The 7403-nt window shown below is 47.3% G+C and overlaps 1 pseudogene; it reads right to left on the bottom strand.

The window, feature by feature from the left end:
- Positions 1-6156: 6156 nt before the first annotated feature.
- On the bottom strand, positions 6157-6993 carry LOC144308187 (myosin regulatory light polypeptide 9 pseudogene; annotated as a pseudogene).
- Between the last annotated feature and the right edge of the window lie 410 nt (positions 6994-7403).

Below are 7403 nucleotides of genomic sequence, written 5' to 3' on the forward strand. Positions count from 1 at the left end.
AACAGGGTGTCGGGTCTTAAAAGACCACTGCAGCCTTTTCCGGGTGTTCTGGTTATCTGTTGCTGGGTAACGAACACCATAAGACTCGATGGGTTAAGATGACAATTTAGTATTATCTTCCATGGTCCTGTGGTTGACTGGGCTTTAGCTAGGTGGCTCTTCCTGGGGCCTTAGGTGGTTGTAGTCAGATGGTGGCTGGGGGGCCCAGGGGTATCTGAAGGCTTAACTGGGATGGACGTCCAAGGTGGCTTCTTCACTCACATATCTGGCACTTTGGTGTCCTTCCATGTGGCATCTCTCTCCAGCAGAATAGTCTGAGCTTCTTATATGGTAGCTCAGGGCTCCTCTGGATGGAGGTGTAGCATATAGGAAGAAATCAGTGGCAACCATCCTAGAAGAAGGGCCTGGATGACTGGGGATTGAGGGTGGTGTGTCAGAGCAGGGCTTTTCTACTGCTGAGGATGAGTGTTTGTCTCCCTAGCTATCTTCTCAGTTTCTCTCTGTGCTTTGGAGTTTCTGCCTATCTTGCGTTTTGGTGAGTCTGGATGGGTCTCTACCTCAAGACGCACATCTCTGTATGCATGTGTGTCTTTGCCTGCTCCCCTTCTCTGTCTCTCTCTCTTTCTCTCACAGGAATTCTCCCCCTGCACATTCTTTCTCTGGGAATAGGCTGTCTCCTTGCATCAAGGGCTCATTCTGTCTCTCTGGTTTCTGGAAGATGGAGTAGGAGACTTGCTCTGGCTGTTTCTTTCCAGGGAGTTTCTCCTAAATCCCTGTTAAGTCTGGACATCTAAGCTCCCTGTCATGCCCCTAGCATCTCTGCCCTCTCCCCGGTGGCCCCATTCCACAACTCATACCTCAAAACTCCACACCACATGCTCATTGCTACCATCTCCGTGCATTCTCTGCTTGGGACTTCAGAGAATGCAGGAACCCCCATTTACTGGCTACCAGAAGAAAATCTGGCCTGCTGGACCCACTGCTAGAAGGTGATGTCTCTACCCCTAGCTACTGAGTCTCAAGAGGAGCCCTAGTCCACTGGTACGTGGCCAAGGTGGGAGCATTGTCCATGTGAACAGTGACCACGTGAGCAGTTTCACTCCCTGAGTGCTTCCTTGTGAGCCTGTCTCCCAACCTGAGGATAGGCCCCAAAGCAGAGTATCCTAACATGTAAAGGGTACACTCTCCACCCTCCAGCCTGTAGTTACTGGGACTGGAAGTGAAAGGGACATGTCCCAGCCACCGAGTACCTGAGTACTCTGGGGTAATACTCCCTATAATAAACCTCAGCCTGTTGCCGTCATACCCTGCTGTTGGTCTGGAGAACCTATTCCCCCATGACCCCATCCAGGAGGTAAGCTCCATGAAGGCAAATTCTCAGGCATGCCTGTTCACTTACAGCAGGAGTTGGTACAGTGCTTGAGAAACATGGTATTGTTACCTCGGGTATAGGTGCCATCCCTTACCATCAATGCCCTTCAGGCTCACTGCCGCTGGGGATGAGCACTCCAATGCACCCCCCCGCCCCCTACCCCCGTTCTGCCTCCTCATCAAGCTCTCGGGATCTCAAGAAACTTCCATTCTGGGGCAGCCTGGGTGGCTCAGCGGTTTAGCTCTGCCTACAGCCCAGGGTGTAATCCTGGAGACCCGGGATTGAGTCAGGTTCGCTGCATGGAGCCTGTTTCTCCCTCTGCCTGTGTCTCTGCCTCTCTCTGTGTATGTCTCTATGAATAAATAAATAAAACCTTAAAAAAAAAAGAAACCTCCATTCTGGCCAAACTGGAGCCTGCACTTAAGACTAAATCCTGAAATCCATGCCTTTGCTTCCTTTCTGATGGCAACAATACCACCTACCCCCAACCTCCTTCACTGGGGCCCAGCCCCACTGGCCACCTCAAAACTCTTTTATTCTGACCATTGAATTAAAATGTACATACAGCTTTCAAAGCTCATTTACTTTTTACAAGCTGGACACTCTCATATAACCAGCACCCAGGTCAAGAAACAACATGAACACACTAGAAGCTCCCTTCAGCTCCACCGCCCCCCCCCCCTTGCTCCAAGGGTGACCACTCCTGACCTCGAACAACCTAAGTTACTTTTGTCTGCTTTGGGACTTCCATATAAGTGCAAGTATACATTTTTCTGTCCAGCTTCTTTCATTCAGCATGATGTTTGTGAGATGGATCCATGTTGTTATGTAATTGGTAGTTTGTCCATTCTTGTTGCTGTAATCTCTTCCATTGTGTGAATAAATCACACTCCATCCATTCCAGTGTTGATGGGCATTTGGGTAGTTTTCTGTGTGGGGCTATTAAGAATAATTCTGTGAACATTCTTGTACCTATCTTTTTGTTGCTCGGATAGATGCCCTCATTTCTCTCAGGCATATACCTAGAATACAAGTCATGGAGTAAAACGTGATCAGCTTGGATAGATGACACCAATTTTCCAATCTCCACGATCCCCAGTGGCGAACGCCACATCCCCACCATCACTCAGCGCCCTCCATCATTCTCACTGTAGCCATTCTGGGTGAGCCACTGACCTTTTAAGGACCACAGTGAGATGAAGAGGTGGAAGTTTGTTGCCTACTGTGTGCTAAGTCCTGACTGTATGCCAGGCCCTGATACATACCAGGATCCTTGTCCTCAGGAATTTCCCAGGCTGGGGGTGAGGGTGGGGGCCGGTGTGAGTGGTCAGAGCACCTATGCCCTGCCATTTGACCCCAGGGATATTTGAACCTTGATATGCAGGGCCCTGCTCTGCTCTAGCAACATAACAGATACCAACCTCCTTCACCCTTCAATCTAAAAGAGCATCTACTATGTGCAAGGCTGAGGGAACAAGACAGTCACAGACCCTGTAACAGATACTGTCAGTTCCCTGCCCGTATCCCTGTGTCCTTACAGCTCCAGTGTGCACTGGCCAACCGCCAACTGCTAGTGTCTGGATGTCTGTGCTGGAGGGCTTCTGCTCAAGCTGCTTGTTTGTTTGTTTGTCTGTTGGGAGAGGGTAAGCATGCATTAAATTTGAGGGGGATGGGGTGGGCAGGCTGGCTCAGTCCATGGAGCATCTGACTCTTGATCTCCAGGTAGTGAGTTTGAGCCCTACATTGAGTGCAGAGATCACTTAAAAACAAGCAAACAAAAAAACAAAAACAAAACAAAACAACAAAAAAAAAACAAGCAAACAAATTCAAGGGGGATCAGGAGTGCAAGGTGACAGAGGCTAGTATGTAAATAGGGTAGTCACTTGATTTTGGCTCAGGTCATGATCTCAGGGTGGTGAGATTGAACCCCATGTTGGGCTCTGTGCTCAGCAGGGAGTCTGCTTGAGAGTCTCTCTCTTTCCCTCTCCCTCTGCAACCCTCTACCCCTGCATACTCTCTCTAAAATAAATAAATAAATCTTTAAAATAATAGGTGATTAGCTTAGGCCTTGTTGAAAAAGGATTTAAAAAAAAGAAAAGAAAGATGAGGGCACCTGGGTGGCTCAGTCGGTTAAATGCCTTTGGCTTGGCTCATGGTCTCAGGGCCCTGAGATTGAGCCCTGCATCAGACTCCCTGTTCAGTGGGGAGCCTGCTCCTCCCTCTCCCTCTCCCCCTCCCCCTTGCTCATGCTTTCTCTCTTTCTCACACTCTCCCAAATAAATAAAATCTTTAAAAGTAAGTATATAAAAAAAGAAAGATGATTTTTTCTTGAGGGAAAAAATGAAGAAAACAAGAGACAAGCTATGCAGATGCAAAAACATTTCTGGCGAAGGGAACAACTAGTACTGTCCCTGAAGCAAGATGTGCCTGAGCTGTTCAAGGAGCAGCTTGAGGCTAAGGAGATATCTGGGGCAAACCTATTATTGCTGAAACATGACACAGATAAGAAAATTGATGCATGAATCAAATCGTTACTGTAAAAATTAACCCCCCTAAAAAATGAATCACTGTAAGTAATTTCAGAAAAATGAAAATCGCCAAAACCAGCTTTGGTGCCAGTGTATGGCATTGAACAAGGAACTAAACTGGCTTATAATTCACTCCAGGGAAAACTCTTAATAGAAATTGATCAGAGAGGTATGATTCCAATTTTTAAATGTTAATGTTTGTAAGCAGAGCCAATATATCAGAGGTTCAGTTGTGTATGTGACAGAGGAGTGAATCCAGGGCCAGCCAGGATTCCGACAAGGCACCTTGGAATCAACCATCATTGGAAGAGTTCCTTCCTTCCTCCCTTCCTTCCTTCCTTCCTTCCTTCCTTCCTTCCTTCCTTCCTTCCTTCCTTCCTTCCTTCCTCCCACAAATATTTACTGGGTTCCTACTGTGTGACAGGGGAGAGAGACAGTAGTGAATAAAACAGGCAAAAATCTCTGCCTTCTTGGAGCTGACTTCTATAAAATACAGATAATAAATGGAAAAAACAAATACCAATTTTGTTTTTTTAAAGATTTACTTATTCATTTATGATAGGCATAGAGAGAGAGAGTCGCAGAGACACAGGAGGAGGGAGAAGCAGGCTCCATGCCGGAAGCCCGACGTGGGACTCGATTCCGGGACTCTAGGATCGTGCCCTGGGCCAAAGACAGGTGCCAAACTGCTGAGCCACCCAGGGAATCCCCCAAATACCAATTTTTAATAATGCTTATTGCTAGATCAATAAGTAAAATGTATAATATAGTGATAAATGTAAAGGAGAAAAATGAAGCAGGAAAGGGTAAAGCGAGTGAATGTGTGTGTGTGTGAATGTGTGAATGTGTGAATTTTAGCTATTGTGGCCAGGAAAAAGGCCTCACTGAGATGAGACATTTGAGAAAGACCTAAAGGAAGTGTCTGAAGAGAGAGCTTTGAAACAAGAGCCATGATTGCAAGACAATCATGGTGGTTAAGGGCACAGATTCTGTTTTTTTTTTTTTTTTTTTTTTTGTATTTTTTTATTGGAGTTCGATTTGTCAAAATACAGCATATCACCCAGTGCTCATCGTCTCAAGAGCCCCCCTCAGTGCCCATCACCCAGTCACTCCAACCCCTGCCCACCTCCCCTTCCACTACCCCTTGTTTGTTTCCCAGAGTTAGGAGTCTCTCATGTTCTGTCTCCTTCTCTGATATTTCCCACTCATTTTCTCTCCTTTCCCCTTTATTCCCTTTCACTATTTTTTATATTCCCCGGATGAATGAGACCATATAATGTTTGTCCTTCTCTGATTGACTTATTTCACGCAGGATAATACCCTCCAGTTCCATCCACGTTGAAGCAAATGGTGGGTATTCGTCGTTTCTAATGGCTGAGGAATATTCCACTGTATACATAGACCACATATTATTCATCCATTCATCTTTCGATGGACACCGAGGCTCCTTCCACAGTTTGGCTATTGTGGACATTGCTGCTATAAACATTGGGGTGCAGGTGTCCCGGCGTTTCACTGCATCTGTATCTTTGGGGTAAATCCCCAGCAGTGCAATTGCTGGGTCATAGGGTAGCTCTATTTTTAACTCTTTGAGGAACCTCCACACAGTTTTCCAGAGTGGCTGTACCAGTTCACATTCCCACCAACAGTGCAAGAGGGTTTCCCTTTCCCACATCCTCTCCAAAATTTGTTGTTTCCTGTCTTGTTAATTTTCCCCATTCTCACTGGTGTGAGGTGGTATCTCATTGTCTTTTTGATTTGTATTTCCCTGATGGCCAGTGATGCAGAGCATTTTCTCATGCGCTTGTTGGCCATGTCTATGTCTTCCTCTGTGAAATTTCTGTTCATGTCTTTTGCCCACTTCCTGATTGGATTTTTTGTTTCTTTGCTGTTGAGTTTAATAAGTTCTTTATAGATCTTGGACACTAGCCCTTTATCTGATAGGTCATTTGCAAATATCTTCTCCCATTCTGTAGGTTGTCTTTTAGTTTTGTTGACTGTTTCTTTTCTTTTCTTTTCCTTTTTTTTCAGTGTTCAGACTTCTATTTAAGATTCTGTCTCCCTTGGGTCAAATGTCCAACCTACATGCATCTTCTGGATCACTCTCCCGGTGGGGTGGGCTGTGTTCTGGTGGCTGAGCAGGGCACAGAGGAGGGGTCTGGCATCCTTCCATCTGAGAAAGGACCTTGGTGAGGTTAGTGGCAGTGGCAGTGGCTGGGAAAGAGCTGTCATGCCCTGCATGGGGTGCATGCGAAGTTGCTTCCAACAGGACAGAGGGCCTGTCCTGCGGGGAGCAGCCCTGAGGCCCAGCTCCCTAGAAGACAGTTCTCTCTTGGGGTGGGGGAGGTCATGGTGGAACACCTGCTTCATGTTGGCTGTGGGCCCCTTGCCTGGCACTGTGTGTGCTCAGCCTGTTCCTCCACAAGGAGCTGGGCCCCTAGCCCCTCAGAGGGAGGATCCCCTGAGAGGGTCCTGTGGAATCACGGGCATGGAGCTGATACACAGTGAGAGGGGGGAACAGGAGTGGGACAGGGGCCTGGGCATGGGCATCCGGAGTGGCCTAGTCGTCCTTGTCCTTGGCACCATGCTTGAGAATGCAAGTGAACTCCACGTAGTTGAAGTTGCCTTTCTTATCAATGGGTGCCTCTCGGTACATCTCGTCCACTTCCTCGTCCGTGAAGTGGTCACCCATGGTGGTGAGCAGCTCCCGAAGGTGGTCCTCATGGATAAAACCTGAAGCCTCCTTATCGAAGCAGGCAAAGGCATTTCGGATCACATCTTTAGGGTCTGTGCCATTCAGCTTCTCCCCAAACATGGTGAGAAACATGGTGAAGTTGATGGGCCCTGGGGCCTCACTCATCATGCCCTCGAGGTACTCATTGGTGGGGTTCTTTCCCAGTGAGGCCAGCATGTCATGCAAGTCCTCCTTGTCAATGAAGCCATCTCGGTTCTGGTCAATCATGTTGAAGGCCTCCTTAAACTCCTGGATCTGGGACTGGTCAAACATCGTGAAGACATTGGAAGTGCCCGCTGTGGCTGCTTCCTGGTGGTTTTGGCCTTGGTCCACTTACTGGACATCTTGGCTTCAGGTGGGTGGGGCTTCCCTGGTGCGGAGAAGGCGCTCGCTCGCTGCGTGGGGCTGGTCTTGTTGACTGTTTCTTTTGCTGTGCAGAAGCTTCTTATCTTGATGAAGTCCCAATAATTCATTTTTGCTTTTTGTTTCCCTTGCCTTCATAGATATATCTTGCAAGAAGTTGCTGTGGCCAGGTTCAAAAAGGGTGTTGCCTGTGTTCTCCTCTAGGATTTTGATGGATTCTTGTCTCACATTTAGATCTTTCATCCATTTTGAGTTTATCTTTGTGTATGGTGCAAGAGAATGGTCTAGTTTCGTTCTTCTGCGCGTGGCTGTCCAATTTTCCCAGCACCATTTATTGAAGAGACTGTCTTTCTTCCAGGGGATAGTCTTTCCTGCTTTGTCGAATATTAGTTGACCATAGAGTTGA

Source organism: Canis aureus, chromosome X (assembly GCF_053574225.1).
Source record: "Canis aureus isolate CA01 chromosome X, VMU_Caureus_v.1.0, whole genome shotgun sequence".
In the NCBI taxonomy this organism is placed as follows: domain Eukaryota; kingdom Metazoa; phylum Chordata; class Mammalia; order Carnivora; family Canidae; genus Canis; species Canis aureus.